We start from the raw sequence: 18,317 nt of genomic DNA on the forward strand, positions 1-18,317 counted from the left end.
AGCAATAAACGGTTACAGCGAGGGAGAGGGTAATAAAAATCTGTTACTGTGAGGGAGAGAGTAATAACAGTCCATTACAATAAGAGGGAGAGGGTAATAACAAACCATTACAAGTGAGGAAGAGGGTAATACCAATTCAGTACAGTGAGCGAGAGTGTGATAACAAACTGTTACAGAGTGGGAAAGAATAATAACAAACAGTTACAGTGAGGGAGAGGGTAATAACAGTCCATTACAGTGAAGGAGAGAGCAATTACAAACTGTTACAGTGAAGTGGATAGTAATAACAAACTGTTATAGGGAGGGAGAGAGTAATAACAAACCATTACAGTGAGGGAGTGAGTATTAACAAACAGTTACAGTGAGGTAGAGGGTAATTACAAGCCATTACAGTGAGAGAGTAATAACAGTCCATTACAGTGAGTTGGAGAGGGTGATAACAAACCATTACAGCAAGGGGGGAGGGTAATAGCAAACCATTACAGTGAGGGAGAGAATAATGTCAAACCGGTATAGTGAGGGAGAGAGTAATAGCAAACCATTACAATGAAGGGGAGAGCAATAACAAACCATGACAGCGAGGGAGAGAGTAATAACAAACCATTATAGTGAGGGAGAGAGTAATAATAAACTCTTACAGTGAGGGAGACAGTAATAAGAAACTGTCACAGTCAGGATGAGGGTAATAACAAACTGTTACAGTGAGGGAAAGAGTAATAATAAAGCATTACAGCCAGGGATAGAGTTATAACAAAGCATTAGTGAGGGAGAGAGTAATATTAACTTGTTACAGTGAGGGAGAGCATAATAAGAAACCATTGCAGGCAGGGAGAGGGTAATAACAAACCATTACAGTGAGGGAAAGAGTAATAACAAAGCATTACAGTCAGGGATTAAGTAATAACAAACCATTAGAGTGAGGGAGAGAGTAATATTAACCTGTTACAGTGAGGGAGAGAGTAATAAGAAACCGTTACAGGCAGGGAGAGGGTAATAACAACCCGTTACAGTGAGGGAAAGAATAATAATAAAGCATTACAGTCAGGGATAGAGTAATAACAAATCGTTACAGTGAGGGAGAGCATAATAACTAACAGGTAAATAGAAGAGACAAAGAGAGAGAGAGAGAAGTAAAAAAACTATTATGGCGCAATATCAAAGTAAGTAATACAGGGAGATTAAAAAGCCAAAACAACCTGTACAATGAGTGAAAGAGCTAATAACATGTAATAATAACAAATGGAGAAGGAGGAAGGAATGAAAATACATGGAGCAGAGGGCAACAATAAATAATGCCAAAGAGGAAAGGAAACAATTACATTCTGAGCCAGACTGCACCCACCACCTTTTACAGAGAGGAGGAGGGAGACAGCAGGACCAACAAATCCAGAAATGATGGAGCAGGAATAATCAACTACAGACATTGAGCGCAAGCGCAAACCCGTTACAAAGAGATTGCGAAATGAAATCACTTCTGGAGAGAGAGAGAGGTGGGTGTGGGTTTGGGGGGGGGGGTTAGTGGGTTGGGTGGTGAGAGAGAGAAAAAACAATCAGAATCAATTAAATAAGGAGCACAGAGAGTTAGAACAATTACTGCAAGTGTACTGAGAAACAATAGTAGAGATCAAGGGTAATTACAACCAATTACATAAAGAAAAAGCATTTACAAGCAATTACAGCATGAGTAACTACAAACAAGTAATTACAGAGACAGAAGAAAACAATTACATAGAGGAAAACAAACAAAGGAAAACAATTAAATAGACAGCAGCAACAAACAATGACAAACTTAAGAAATTACAGAAAATGCAACAATACAAAGCATACAGAGCAAAACCAAAACAGAAGTTACTTAGTGCAAGAACAAACAGTTACAAAGACAGAGATAGAGTTAAAATAGAGAGTTACAGCAAGGGAGGGTAATATCAAATATTTACAGAGAGAGGAAACTGCAGTAAACAACTAAAGAGAGGGAGAGTAATAACAAACATTTGCACAGAGAGAGGAAACTGAAACAAAGAATTAGAGAACAGGAGGTTAGTTGCAGATAGTTACAGAGAACAATAACAAACAATGACACAGAGTTAAGAAACAATTATAGAGTGAATTTTTTGAGGAGGTAACCCCTGTTCAGTTTAAGAGGGACCTGTGGATGTATTTCACTGAGATTTTCTGAAGACTTTTTATAATGTGCAACTTTAAAGGTTACTGTAGTGTGGGTTCATCATTTTTGCATAGACAGAAGATTGGCTGCCTAACAGGAAATAAAGAGTAGACCAAAATGGGACATGTCCAAGTGGGCAGGATGTGACAAGCTAGGTGAAGGGCTTTTACCTGAAACCTCAATTTTCCTGTTCCTCAGATGCTGCCTGACCTGCTATGCTTTTCCAGCACCACTCTAATCTAGACTAAGATGTGACAAGCTGTCTGCCACAGGGATGTCAACTGTTGACAGTTTTTATAAAATGACTTGGATGAAGGGAACAAAAGGTACCGATGCACCGTGAGGTTTGTACAAAGGGAGATTTATCACCAGCAAGTAGCTGATTGGTTTGTGGAGTTGTGACCAGTTGATGACAAAGGTAGTCCACCAGCCAGCAGCTGCGTGATTGGCTCTTAGTTAGCTGAACAGTTTGTAGCTGTGAGTGAAATGGCCAGAAACCTTCAGACTTCTGAAAGGGGAGATGCTCTCTCAGCTTATTTTTCTTATCAGTCACTGTAGCATTTAACCAGGAGCTAAAAGACTTTGCAATTTATAATTCAGTTGCCCTGTGCAAAGCACATGGAGAAGAGGAATTGGTGAATAGCATGTCCTGACAAGCAAAAGAATCAACCCTGTGGACAGGGGTCATTTGAACCACTTTTCCAGTTCTTTCCTCTATCCATAGCACAAATGTTTTTGGCTGTCTGTAGGGGGTGTTTTATAAAGGGGCTAGAGTTTTAACTAGTAGAGGTATCCACTTGTTCACCTGTAGCTACAAGCTACTTCTTTATAATAAATACGAAATCTTTTTATGCACAGAAACCTGCTCCATGCTCTCTGTTAACAATTAAGGTGAAGGTAATGGGCTGAAAAGCCATTGGAGATAGAGAAAGCAAAAACAAGCAGCTGAGGGGTGAAAAAAGAACTACAACGAGATTGAAAGGAAAAGCAAACATTTAAAAAGGGATAGCACATGAATAAAAAATTGCAAAGAGATAGAGAGAGAAAGCCACAGACAATGGCAGACAGAGTGGAGAGCAGAGTAAAATCAATTACACAAACAGCTGTAACAGACAGAAACACAACACAGTATTAAACAACTACACAACTGCAGAGAGAACTGTAACAAATTATTACAGAGATAGCGTCATAATTAACAATTCCACAAATAGATAGATATAGCGCAATTATAGAGACAGAGAGCAGTATCAAACAATTTAACAGAGAGAACTGTAATAACAATTACAGTTAAAGACAGTTGAACAAGAGAGAGAGAGCTGCAACAAGCAATTACAGAGATAACACAGTAATAAACCAATACAGATACAGAGAGCACAGGAATAAACAATTACAGATAAAAAGCGAGAAAGACCAATCGCAAACAATGACAGAGAGAAGGAGAGCAGAATAAGAAGCAGTTACACAAACAAAGCATATAATTATACAGACAGTGCAGTAATAAAAAAACACAATTAGAGAACTAACCATTACTTAGGTCCTGGAATTTACATATGAAAGAACTGAAACCAACATGGTCATTCTAAAAGATGACAGACTTAACAAACAATCCAGTCTTTTTCAATATATAATTTCAGTTACATCACACTGTAAACTTTTGTAAATTGTTTGTAAAAGTTGTAAATTCTGTATCCTATGATCTTACACTCCACAACCATCTGATGAAGGAGCAGCGGTCTGAAAGCTAGTGCTTCCAAATAAGCCTGGTAGACTATAACCTGGTGTTGTGTGATTTTTAGCTTTGTACACCCCAATAAATAACACAAATGGAGAGAACTGTCAAAAAAAGTTACAGAAACAGAGGACAGTATTAAAAACTACACCACCAGAGAGAACTGTAAACAATTACAGAGATAGCATAACGTTGAGACGCCGGTGTTGGACTGGGGTGTACAAAGTTAAAAATCACACAACACCAGGTTATAGTCTAACAGGTTTATTTGGAAGCACTAGCTTTCAGACCGCTGCTCCTTCATCAGATGGTTGTAGAGTGTAAGATCATAGGATACAGAATTTACAACTTTTACAAACAATTTACAAAAGTTTACAGTGTGATGTAACTGAAATTATATATTGAAAAAGACCTGGATTGTTTGTTAAGTCTGTCATCTTTTAGAATGACCATGTTGGTTTCAGTTCTTTCATATGTAAATTCCAGGACCTTTAAAAAAAGTTACATTCTCAAGTGAACTTTAACAATAGGTGCCAAGTCGGCCCAGATAATGCACTGAAGGTGTGAGGTGTCCTGTGTGAGGCTGACTGAGCCCCAGTGTTTGGACTGATTCTAATCTCAAAAAGGGATTTACAGAATCTTACATGGATTTATGCAGTTTTTGAGCAAAATAGAATGTAATTCTACAAATACAAATTTACCCCTCAAACTTTTATGTGGGTGTCTTTGTGTGTGTGTGCGCGGGGTGAGGGGGGGGGGGTGGTTTGTATGAGTGCCTGTGAGAAAGTGTGTATATGTGTGCGAGTGTGAGTGTAAACGGTGTGAGTGTGGGTGTGTATGTGTGAGTGTATGAGAGAAAGCTTGTATATAAGAGGTCTGCATGAGTGTGTGTGCCTGTAGGAGTGTGTGTATGTGTGTGTTGTGTCTGTATGTGTGAGTGTGTAGTGCAGTGGGGTCACTTGTAGTGTGACATGAGGCCATCCCTATGGGTACCAAACTTGGCTATCAGCCTCTGCTTGGCCACTTTGCATTGTTGTCTGTCCTGATGTCTGCCTTGGAGGACAGTCACCTGAAGGTCCGAGGCTGAATGTCCTGGACCACTGAAGTGTTCTCTGACTGGGAGGGAACCCTCCTGTCTGGTGATTGTTGTGTGGTGCCTATTCATCCGTTGCTGTGGCCTCTACTTGGTCTCGCCAATGTACCATATCTCAGGGCATCCTTGCCTGCAGCATATGAGGCAGACAATGTTCACATGAGTACCTGCTACGTACAAGGTGGGTGTAATGGTACGTGTAATGGTTGTGTAATGGTAGTGTTCGTCACGTATAATGGTAGTGGTCGTATCGTAATTAACAATTCCACAAACAGAGACAGCTGTAACAAACAATTAGAGACAGGACAGTAATTAGCAATTACAGAGACAGAAAGCACAGCAATCAACAACCACAGAGACAAAGTGCAGCAATAAATAATTGCTCAACCCAACAGAGCTGTAAAAAAATGTGGAGCCAGAATACGTTAATATACAACTACACAAACAGAGAGCTTTAAGCAAACAAGTACAGAGACAGCACAGTCGGAAACCATCACAGAGAGAGAGACAGAGAGAGAGTTGCAAGAAACCATGAAAGAATCAAGACAATAACACAGAGAGAGCTGGAAAGAACAACTACAGACAACATGCACATAAATGAACAATTACACAAACAGAGAGAACTGTAATGTAACATGCAATTACAGAGACAGGCTGTAGTAATAATTAATTACACTGTCACAGAGCTATGAAAAGGCAATTGCAGAGACTAAGCACAGTAATAAACAATTAGCAAGAGAGCAAGAACAATTACAGATATGTAGAGCTCTGTTGAAATGGCAAATAATTACAGAGAGAGACAATGGCAATTATAGAGCGAGATTTATTTTTGTATATTTATTGGGTGTTGATATCACTGTCTGGGCCAGCATTTATTCCTGATCCCATACTTCCCAGGGGCAGTTGAGAAGCAAACACTTTGCTGGGGTCAGGAGTTACATGTCAGTCAGACCAGGTTAGGATGACAGAATTCAAAACTCTGGGTCCCCGAAACATCCCCAGGGGAGTTCTGGAATGCACATTAGAGGAGGGATGTAATAGCGATGGAGGGGGGTGTGGACAAGACAGATTCTCAATCAGTAGTAGAATTTCTCTTCAGAATTGAAACTCCCTAGGCCAAGTAATTATTCTCTCTGTGTTTGTGTCATTGTTTATTCCTCTGCTCTCTCTCACTCTCTCTCTCCCTCTCTCTCTCTGTAATGGATCGTCTTGTTCTCTCTCTCCTCCTCTCTCTTTCTCTCTCTCTTATTGTCTCACTCTGTAATTACAAAGAGCGAAGGGACGGCAGACCAATTAAATGCACACTTCAGTTCCATCTTCACAAAGATAAGTTCCAAATAACATCCCAAAGCTATTGGCAAATGTAGGGTTTAGTGAGAGAGAGGAACCGAAGGACCTCAGTATTAGTGGGATAATGGTATTGGGGAAATTGTTGGAATTAGAGGCAGATAAATCCAGCCAATCCAATTGTCTGCATCCCTGAGTACTTAAGGAAGTGGTGCTATAAATAGTGGGTGGTTATCTTTTTAAGATTCTATCTACTCTGGAACAGTTCCAACTTCTCCCAAGAAGGACAAAGCAGTGAGTACTCACTCACTAATCACTAATTGAAGGAATTGGAAGGTGCAAATTGTCATGAAGAGAATATAATTACAAGGAAGTCTTCCTTCTGGTGAAGCGAACTTTGAGTGAGTATGCATGATATGCCAAGGTATGCAAAATGTCTTTCCGATATCAGGCAACTCAAGAAATCTGTTGAGTTTCGATAACCTAATTGTAAAAATAATCCCACATAAGACTTTTGAACTCTTGCATTATTAAATTCTCTGCCTTCTTTGCTTCCCATTACTGAGCTAATGTAACCCTTCTATTTAAAAAAAGGAAGTACAGGGAAAACATGGGATTATAGATCAGTTAGTCTGACAGTGATAGTCAGAGATTATTATAAAAGTTTGAATAACAGAGTCACTTGGAAAACAGTGACAGGATCAAACAGAGTCAGCGTGGATTTACAACAAGGAAATCACTCTACAAAAATCTCCTGGGATTTTTCAAAGGTGTAACTATTGGAGTTGATAAGAGGGAGCCAGTTGATTGTGTCTTACCTGGATTATCAGAACTTTTTCAATAAGAGATTAGCATGTAAAATTAAAGTGAATGGGATTAAGGGTAGAATACTGATAATGGATAGAGAAATAGTTGGTCAACAGGAAACAAACAGTAAGAATAAACAAAAACCAAAGTCGCTGGAAAAGCTCAGCAGGTCTGGCAGCATCTGTGAAGAGAAATCAAAGTTAACATTGTGTTCGGTGACCCTCCCTCAGAACTCAAACTCAGTAGGAATAAACAGGTCTTTTTCCATTTGAGAGACAGTGACCTGTCAGGATCAGATCTTGGATCCCAGCTATTCACAACATATATTAATGGTTTAGAGGAGGGAACTGAGTGTAATATCTCTGCATTTGCAGATGACACGGGATTGAACATAGAACATAGATAGAACATAGAACAATACAGCACAGAATAGGCCCTTTGGCCCACGATGTTGTGCCGAGCTTCTAACCTAGATTAAGCACCCATCCATGTACCTATCCAAATGCCGCTTAAAGGTCGCCAATGATTCTGACTCTACCACTCCCACGGGCAGCGCATTCCATGCCCCCACCACTCTCTGGGTAAAGAACCCACCCCTGACATCTCCCCTATACCTTCCACCCTTCACCTTAAATTTATGTCCCCTTGTAATACTCTGTTGTACCCGGGGAAAAAGTTTCTGACTGTCTACTCTATCTATTCCTCTGATCATCTTATAAACCTCTATCAAGTCACCCCTCATCCTTCGCCGTTCCAACGAGAAAAGGCCGAGAACTCTCAACCTATCCTCGTACGACCTACTCTTCATTCCAGGCAACATCCTGGTAAATCTTCTCTGCACCCTCTCCAAAGCTTCCACATCTTTCCTAAAGTGAGGCAACCAGAACTGCACACAGTACTCCAACTGTGGCCTAACCAAAGTCCTGTACAGCTGCAACATCACTTCACGATTCTTGAATTCAATCCCTCTGCTAATGAACGATAATACTCCATAGGCCTTCTTACAAACTCTATCCACCTGAGTGGCAACCTTCAAAGATCTATGTACATAGACCCCAAGATCCCTCTGTTCCTCCACCTGACTAAGAACCCTACCATTAACCCTGTATTCCGCATTCTTATTTGTTCTTCCAAAATGGACAACCTCACACTTGGCAGGGTTGAACTCCATCTGCCACTCCTCAGCCCAGCTCTGCATCATATCTAAGTCCCTCTGCAGCCGACAACAGCCCTCCTCACTGTCCACAACTCCACCTATCTTCGTATCATCTGCAAATTTACTGACCCACCCTTCGACTCCCTCATCTAAGTCATTAATAAAAATTACAAACAGCAGAGGACCCAGAACTGATCCCTGCGGAACTCCACTTGTAACTGGGCTCCAGGCTGAATATTTACCATCTACCACCACTCTCTGCCTTCGACCGGTTAGCCAGTTTTCTATCCAGTTTTCCCACTATTGAGTGGGAAAGTATGCAGAAAACGCTTCACGACGATTTGGACAAGTTGAGTGAGTGAGTGAATGCATGGCAGATGAAGTTTAATGCATATAAATGTGTGATTGTCCACTTTGGTAGAAAAAGCTAGAAGGCAGATTATTACCTGAGTGACAGTGCATTTGGAAACAGAAAGTGCAATGAGATCTGGCTTTCCTTGTATATTCAACCCTGAAAGTAAGCAGACAGACAGTGAAGAACAGAAAAGATATGTTGGCCTTCATAGTGAGAGGATTCAAGCACACAAACAGGGATGCCTTGCTGCAATGATACGGGACGCTGGTGAGACCACACCTGGAGTATTGGTCTCCTTATATGAGGAAGGATGTTCAGGCGATGGGGGGAGCACAGCAAAGGTTTACCAGACTGATTCCTGAGATGGAAGGATTGTTGTATGATGAGAGACTGGATTGTTCAGAATTGTATTCACTGGAGTTTAGAAGGATGTGGGGGGGGGGCGATCTCATAGCACTCTATAAAATTCTAACTGAGCTAGACAGGGTAAACACTGGAAGGATGGTCCTGACGACCAGGCAGTTCAGAACCAGGGGTCACAGTTTACGGATGTGGATAGGTACCAACGAGGACTGAGATGAGGAGAAATGTCTTCACCCAGAGAGTGGGGAGCCTGTGAAATTCTCTGACAGAGAAAGTGGTTGAAGCCAAAGAATTGAAAATGAGTGAGATACGGTTCTTTTGGGCTAAGGAGATCAAAAGGTGTGAGGAGAAAGTGAGAACAGACCACAGATTCCATCAGCCATATGAGGGAAAAAGGATTAGAATAGCTAGATGGTTGTTATTGAAGGGCCTTTTGCTGTGCTGTAGACTAGGACAAGAACAAATAAATATAGAGAAAGTGATCTCAAGCACCATAAATAGTGAGAGAATGTGAGAGCAAAGAATAACAGTAGGAAAGCAAGAACAAAATACAGAGAGAGAGAGAGAGAGAGAGTTATAAACTAATTACAGACAAAGAAAAAATAAAATGAGGGAGGGAGGGGAAATAAAGAATAATTAGCAAAGGAGCAGGGTAATAACCATTACAGAGAGAGTGAATAATGACAGCTGAATACAGAGGCCAGCACAGAGGGTGAGAGAGTGGACAGGAATAATCAATTAGACACATAACAATCACAAACACTGAGCGAGAATTCAAAACACTGGGGGAGGAATAGAAATAACTAATAATTAGAGAATGAGGGAGTGTGATAATAAATACTCAAAAGAGTAATGACAGATGTAATTACAGAGAGTACTAACAGCAAAATTATATAAAGCAGGCAAGAACCAACTGCAGAGTGAAAGAGAGAACAATAACAATTACACAGAGAACAAGAGCGAGAGGGAAATAACACACACATACACACAGAGCAATACACAGACACAACATTACCAGGTAATTATTCAGACAAAGCAATGGGAAGCAATACACAGATAGAGAAATAGCAAACCATTACAGAGACTGAACAAGATCAATTACACAGACAATAATTAAAGGGGAGAGGGCTTACAAAACAATTACACAGAGAGAGATCAACACCAAATGATTACACAGGGAGACAAATGCCAATCAATTACCACAGAATAATACCAAATGATTGCACAGTCAGAACAACAACAAACACTAACAATGAAAGAGCAATCCTAATCAATTACACAGAGAAACAGTGAGACAGAGTAGCAACAAAACAATTGGTTTTCAATTGGTTGTAATGCCAAATAATTACACAATAACAGTTCAGGAACTCACAAACCTTGAGAGGACAAAGCCCATTTGATTGCCATCATATCCACTGCCTGCTTTATTCCTGATGAAGGGCTTTTGCCCGAAACGTCGATTTCGCTGCTCGTTGGATGCTGCCTGAACTGCTGTGCTCTTCCAGCACCACTAATCCACCAATGCTCAGTAGCAGCAGTGTGTACCATTTACAAGATGGAGAACATAGAATATTACAGCACAATACAGGCCCTTCAGCCCTCAATGTTGCACTGACCTGTAAAACCAAACTGAAGCCAATCTAACCTACACTATTCCATTTTCGCTCCTATGTCTGTCCAAAGACCATTTAAATGCCCTTAAAGTTGGCGATTCTACTACTATTGCAGGCAGTGCATTCCACGCCTTTACTGCTATGAGTAAAGAAATTACCCTGACATCTGTCCTATATCTATCACCCCTCAATTTAAAGCTATGCCCCCTAGTGCTAGCCATCACCATCTGAGGAAAAAGGCTCTCCCTGTCCACCCTATCTAACCCTCTGATTATCTTATATGTCTCAATTAAGTCACCTCTCAACCTTCTTCTCTCTAACGAAAACAGCCTCAAGTCCCTCATAGGACCTTCCTTCCATACCAGACAACATCCTAGTAAATCTCCTCTGAATCCTTTCCAAAACTTCCACATCCTTCCTATAATGTGGTAACCAGAACTGTACACAATACTCCAAATGCAGCCGCACCAGAGTTTTGTACAGCTGCAGTATGACTTCATGGTTCTGAAAGTCAATCCTTCTACTAATAAACGCTAACACAATGTATGCCTTCTTAACGACCCTATCAACCTGGGTAGCAACTTTCAGGGATCTATGTACATGGACACCGAGATCTCTCTGCTCATCCACACAGCCAAGAATTTTACCATTAGCCCAGTATTCTGCATTCCTGTTACTCCTTCCAATGTGAATCACCTTACATTTTTCCACATTAAACTCCATTTGCCACCTCTCAGCCCAGATCTGCAGCTCTTCTATGTTCCTCAGTAACCTACAACATCCTTCAGCACTATCCACAACTCTAACGACCTTAGTGTCATCCGCAAATTTACTAATCCATCCTTCTATGCCCTCATCCGGGTCGTTTATAAAAATGACAAACAGCAGTGGACCCAAAACAGATCCTTGTGGTACACCACTAGTAACTGAACTCCAGGATGAATATTTCCCATCAACCACCACACTATGTTTTCTTTCATCTACCCAATTTCTGATCCAAACTGCTAAATTATCCTCAATCCCATGCCTCCATATTTTGGCCTACCATGGGAGACTTATCAAACGCCTTATACAACCTTATCAATCCATATACACCACATCAACCACTTTGCCCTCATCCACCTGTTTGGTCACCTTCCCAAAGAACTCAATAAACTTTGTGAGACATGACCTACCCTTTATAAAATCGCATTGACTAGATGATTATAAATCCTATCTCTTATAACCTTTTCTAACATTTTGCCTACAACAGAAGTAAAGCTCACTAATCTATAATTACCAGGGTTGTCTCTACTCCCCTTCTTAAACAAGGGAACAACATTTGCTATCCTCCAGTCTTCTGGCAGTATTCCAGTAGACAAAAATATAAATATCAAAGCAAAAGGCATGGCACTCTCCTCCCTGGCTTCCTAGAGAATCTTAGAATAAATCCCATCCGACCCAGGGGACTTATCTATTTTTACACTTTCTTGAATTGCTAACACTTCCTCCTTGTGATCCTCAATCCAATCTAATCTAGTAGTCTGCACCTCAGTATTTTCCTTGACAACATTGTCTTTTTCCAGTGTGCACAGTGATGAAAAATATTCCTTCAGAGACGCACTGCAGAAATTCACCATGGCTCCTTACACACCACCTTCCAAACACATTTTGTCCATCTAGAAGAACAAGAGCAGCAGATACATGGGAACCACACCACCTGCAAGTTGCCATCGTCCTGACTTGGAAATATGTCACCGTTCCTTCAATGTTTCTGGCTCATGAGGCTGGAATTCCTGACCTAATGGCATTGTGGGTCAGCCTACAGCACATGGACCGCAGCAGTTCAAAGGCAGCTCACTACCACCTTCTCAAGAGCAACTAGGAGTGGGAAATAAAAGCTGGGCACAGTCACGGATGCCCACATCGCATGAGAGAATTAAAAAACAAGAGTAACACCAAACATATGTAGAGACAGAATAGTACCACACAGTTACACAGTTAGAGAATGATCAAAATATTATGGAGATGAAGCTATGTAATTACAAAGAGAGCAAAGCAAACACTTTTGCAGAGAGATCAATACCAAACACCGATACAGATGGAGCAATACCAATAAGTTACACACAGAGCAATGCCAATCAATTATCCACAGAGAGAAAAGTACCAGTCAATTACAGACAAAGCATTACTAATCAATTACACACAGAGCAATACCAATCAATTGCTCACAGAGAGAGAAATAGCAGTCAATTACATGCAGAACATTACCAATTAATCACCCACAGAGAAAAACCAATCAATTACTCACAGAGAGGGCAATACCAATTAATTGCTCAGAGAGAAATACCAATCAATTACACACAGAGCATTATCAATTGATTACTCACAGAGAATTACCAAGAAATTGCACACAGAGCAATACCAATCACACACAGAGCAATATCAATCAATTACTCAAAGAAATAGCAACCATTTATATACAGAACAACACCAATCATTTACTCAGAGCATTATCAATCAATTAGACACATAGTAATATTAAGCAATTACTCACAGAGAGAACATTACCTGTTACACTCAAAGCAATACCAGTCAATTACTCACAGAGCAATGCCAATCAATTACTCACAGCACAATACCAATCAATTACTCACAGTGTAACACCAATCAAGAACTCATAAAACAATAGGAATTACTTGCTGAACTAAATAATTCAATTACTCACAGAGCAATACCAATCAACTACCAACAGAGCAATACCAATCAAGTACCCACAGAGCAATACTATTCAATTACGCACAGAACAATACCAATCAATCACTCAAAGAAATATCAAGCATTCACACACAGAGCAATACCAATCAATTACTCACAGAGAGAGAAATACCAGCCAATTACACACAGAGCATTAGCAATCAATCACCCACAGGGAAAAAACAATTAATTACTCGTAGAGAGGGCAATGCCAATCAATTACACAGAAAGAAATACCAATCAATTACACACAAAGCATTACCAATTGATTACTTACAGAGAATTACCAAACAATTGCACACAGAGCAATACCAATCAATTATTCACAGAACAATACCAATCAATTATACACAGAGCAATAGGAATCAATCAATTACCCACAGAGCAATACTATTCAATTAAGCACAAAGCAATACCAATCAATTAATAAAAAAAATCAATCATTTACACACAGAGCAACACCAATCAATTACTCAGAGTAATACCAATCAAGTACTCACAGTGCAACAATTCAATTACTCACAGAGCAATACCAATCAAGTATCCACAGAGCAATACTATTCAATTACGCACAGAACAATACCAATCAATCACTCAAAGAAATATCAAGCATTCACACACAGAGCAATACCAATCAATTACTCACAGAGAGAGAAATACCAGCCAATTACACACAGAGCATTAGCAATCAATCACCCACAGGGAAAAAACAATTAATTACTCGTAGAGAGGGCAATGCCAATCAATTACACAGAAAGAAATACCAATCAATTACACACAAAGCATTACCAATTGATTACTTACAGAGAATTACCAAACAATTGCACACAGAGCAATACCAATCAATTATTCACAGAACAATACCAATCAATTATACACAGAGCAATAGGAATCAATCAATTACCCACAGAGCAATACTATTCAATTAAGCACAAAGCAATACCAATCAATTAATAAAAAAAATCAATCATTTACACACAGAGCAACACCAATCAATTACTCAGAGTAATACCAATCAAGTACTCACAGTGCAACACCAATCAGTTACTCACGTTCAACACCAATCAAACACTCACAAAGCAATAGAAATTACTGACTGTGCAAAATAATTCAATTATGCACAGAGCAATGCCAATCAATCACTCAAAGAAATACCAATCATTTACACACAGAGCAACACCAATCAATTCACATCACACAGTGCAATATTAAGCAATTACTCACAGAGAGAACATTACCAATCAATTACACACAGAGCAATCCCAGTCAATTACACAGAGAGAAAGCAGTACTAATTAATTACTCACAGAGCAATACCAATCAAATACTCACAGAGCAATACCATTTGAAATACACAGCAAAACCAAAGAATTACACACAGAGCAATACCAATCAATTACTCACAGAGCAATACCATTTGAAATACACACACAGCAATACCAATCAATTATTCACAGAGTAATACAATGAACTACCCACAGGGCAATACCAATCAATTACCCACAGAGCAAAATTAATGAATTACCCACAGAGCAATACCAATCAATTACCCACAGTGTGATACCCATCAATTACACACAGAGCAATACCGGTCAATTACACAGAGAGATAGCAGTAACAATCTATTACTCACAGAGCAATGCGAATCAAATACTCACAGAACAACACCAATTAATTACACACAGAGTAATATAATGGCACGGTGGCACAGTGGTTAGCACTGCTGCCTCACAGCGCCAGGGACCCAGGTTCAATTCCCACCGCAGGCAACTGTCTGTGTGGAGTTTGCACATTCTCCCCATGTCTGCGTGGGTTTCCTCTGGGTGCTCCGGTTTCCTCCCACAGCCCAAAAATGTGCAGGTTAGGAGAATTGGCCATGCGAAATTGCCCGTAGTGTTAGGTGAATGGGTCTGGGTGGGTTGCTCTTCAAAGCATTGGTGTGGACTTGTTGGGCTGAAGGGACTGTTTCCACACGATAAGTAATTTCTAACTACCCACAGAGCAAAACCAATCAATTAGACACAGGGCCATACCAACCAATTACACACAGAGCAAAACCAAAGAATTACACACAGAGCAATACAAATCAATTACTCACAGAGCAATACAAATCAATTACTCACAGAGCAATGCCAAACAAGTACACACAGAGCAATCCCAGTCGATTACACAGATAGCAGTACCAATCAATTACTGATTGAGCAATACCAATCAATTACCCATAAAGCAATAGCAATTAATTACCCACAGGGCAATGCCAATCAATTACACACAGAGCAATCCCAGTCAATTACACAGAGAGAAAGCTGTACCAATTAATTAGTTTCAGAGCAATACCAGTTACCCATAGAGCAATAACAATCAATTACTCACCAAGCAATACCAATCAATCAATTACTCACAGAGCAATACCCATTGCTCATAGAAATAATAACCACTTACTCATAGTGCAATACCAATCAATTATTCAAATAAATGCCAAGCAATTACTGGCAGAGCAATTATAATCAATTACTTGCAGCATAATACCTCTGAATTACCCACAGAGCAATGCCAATCAGATACTCACAGAGTGAAAGGAATGAATTACCCACAGACCAATGCTAATCATTTTCACACAGAGCAATCCCAGTCAATTACACAGAGAGAAAGCAGTACCAATTAGTTAGCCACAGAGCAATATCAATCAATTACCCACAGAAATACCAATCAATTACTCACAGAGCAAAACCAATGAATTACACACAGAGCTATACCAATCACTTACACACAGAGCAATACAAATCAATTACTCACAGGGCAATGCCAATCAATTACTCACAGAGCAAAACCAATGAATTACACACAGAGCTGTACCAATCAATTACACACAGAGCAATACAAATCAATTACTCACAGAGCAATGCCAATCAATTACACACAGAGAAATCCCAGTCAATTACACAGAGAGAAAGCAGTACCAATTAATTCGCTTTACAGCAATACCAGTAACCCATAGAGCAATACCAATCAATCACTCACACAGCAATACCCATTGCTCATAGAAATAGCAGTTACTCATAGTGCAATACTAATCAATTATTCAAATAAATGACAAGCAATTACTGGCAGAGCAATACTAATCAATTACTCGCAGCATAATACCTCTGAATTACCTACAGAGCAATACCAGTCAAATACTCACAGAGTGAAAGGAATGAATTACCCACAGACCAATGCTAATCATTTTCACACAGAGCAATCCCAGTCAATTACACAGAGAGAAAGCAGTACCAATTAATTAGACATAGAGCAATATCAATCAACTACCCACAGAAATACAAATCAATTACTTACAGAGCAATACAATGAACTACCCACAGGGCAATACCAATCAATTACCCACAGAGCAAAACCAAAGAATTACACACAGAGCTATACCAATCAATTACTCACAGAGCAATACAAATCAATGACACACAGAGCAATCCCAGTCAATTACACAGATAGCAGTACCAATCAATTACTCATAGAGCAATACCAATCAATTAGCCATAAAGCAATAGCAATTAATTACCCACAGAGCAATCCCAATCAATTACACACAGAGCAATCCCAATCAATTACACACAGAGCAATTCCAGTCAATTACACAGAGAGAAAGCTGTACTAATTAATTAGTTTCAGAGCAATACCAAACAGTTACCCACAGAGCAATAGCAATCAATTACTCACCAAGCAATACCAATCAATTACCCACAGAGCAATACCCATTGCTCATAGAAATAACAATCATTTAGTCATAGTGCAATACCAATCAATTATTCAAATAAATGCCAAGCAATTACTGGCAGAGCAATTATAATCAATTACTTGCAGCATAATACCTCTGAATTACCCACAAAGCAATGCCAATCTAATACTCACAAAGCAATACAATGAACTACCCACAGGGCAATGCCAATCAATTACCCACAGAGTAATACCAATCAATTTCTCACAGAGTAATACAAATCAATTACACACAGAGCAGTAACAATCAATTACACACAGAGCTATGCCAATCAATTACTCACAGGGCACTACCAATCACTTACACACAGGTTACTAGCAATTAATTATCCACAGAGCAATACCAACTAATTACTCACACAGCAATCACAGTCAATTACACAGAGGGAAAGCAGTACCAATCAATTACACAGAGAGCAATACCAATCAATTAATCAAGAGCAATTCCAACTAATTACTCACAGAGAAATAGCAAAGAACTACCTGCAGAGCAATACCAATCAATTACCCACAGAGCAATCCCAGTGAATTCTTGAAAGAGAAAACAGTACAAATCAACTACTCACAGAGTAATACCAATCAATTATTCACAGAGTAATACCAATCAATTATCCACAGAGCAATACCAATCAATTACAAACAGGGCAATACCACTCAATTACTCACAGAGCAATACCAATCAATTACAGAGCAATACCAATCAATTAATCACAAAGAAATATCAATCAATTACCCACAGAGCAATACCAAACAATTACCCACAGAGCAATACCAAACAATTACCCACAGAGCAATACCAATCAATTACCACAGCACAATACCAGCCAATTACTGTCAGAGCAATGCTAATCAATTACACAGAAGCAATGCCAATCAAATACTCACAGGGCAATACCAATCAATTATACACAGAGTAATACAATGAACTACCCACAGAGCAATACTAATCAGTTACCCACAGAGTAAAACCAATCAATGACATACAGAGCAATACCAATCAGTTACACACAGAAATACAAATCAATTACCCACAGAGCAAAACCAATCAATTACACACAGAACAATACTAATCAACTGCCCACAGAGCAATACCAATCAACTACTCAATGGAGCAACACCAATCAATAACCCACTGAGCAATTCCAATCAATAACCCACTGAGTAATTCCAATCAGTTACCCACAGAGTGATACCAATCAATTACTCACAGAGTGATACCAGTCAATTACACAGAGAGAAAGCA

Source organism: Chiloscyllium punctatum, chromosome 3 (genome assembly GCF_047496795.1).
Source record: "Chiloscyllium punctatum isolate Juve2018m chromosome 3, sChiPun1.3, whole genome shotgun sequence".
Lineage (NCBI taxonomy): Eukaryota > Metazoa > Chordata > Chondrichthyes > Orectolobiformes > Hemiscylliidae > Chiloscyllium > Chiloscyllium punctatum.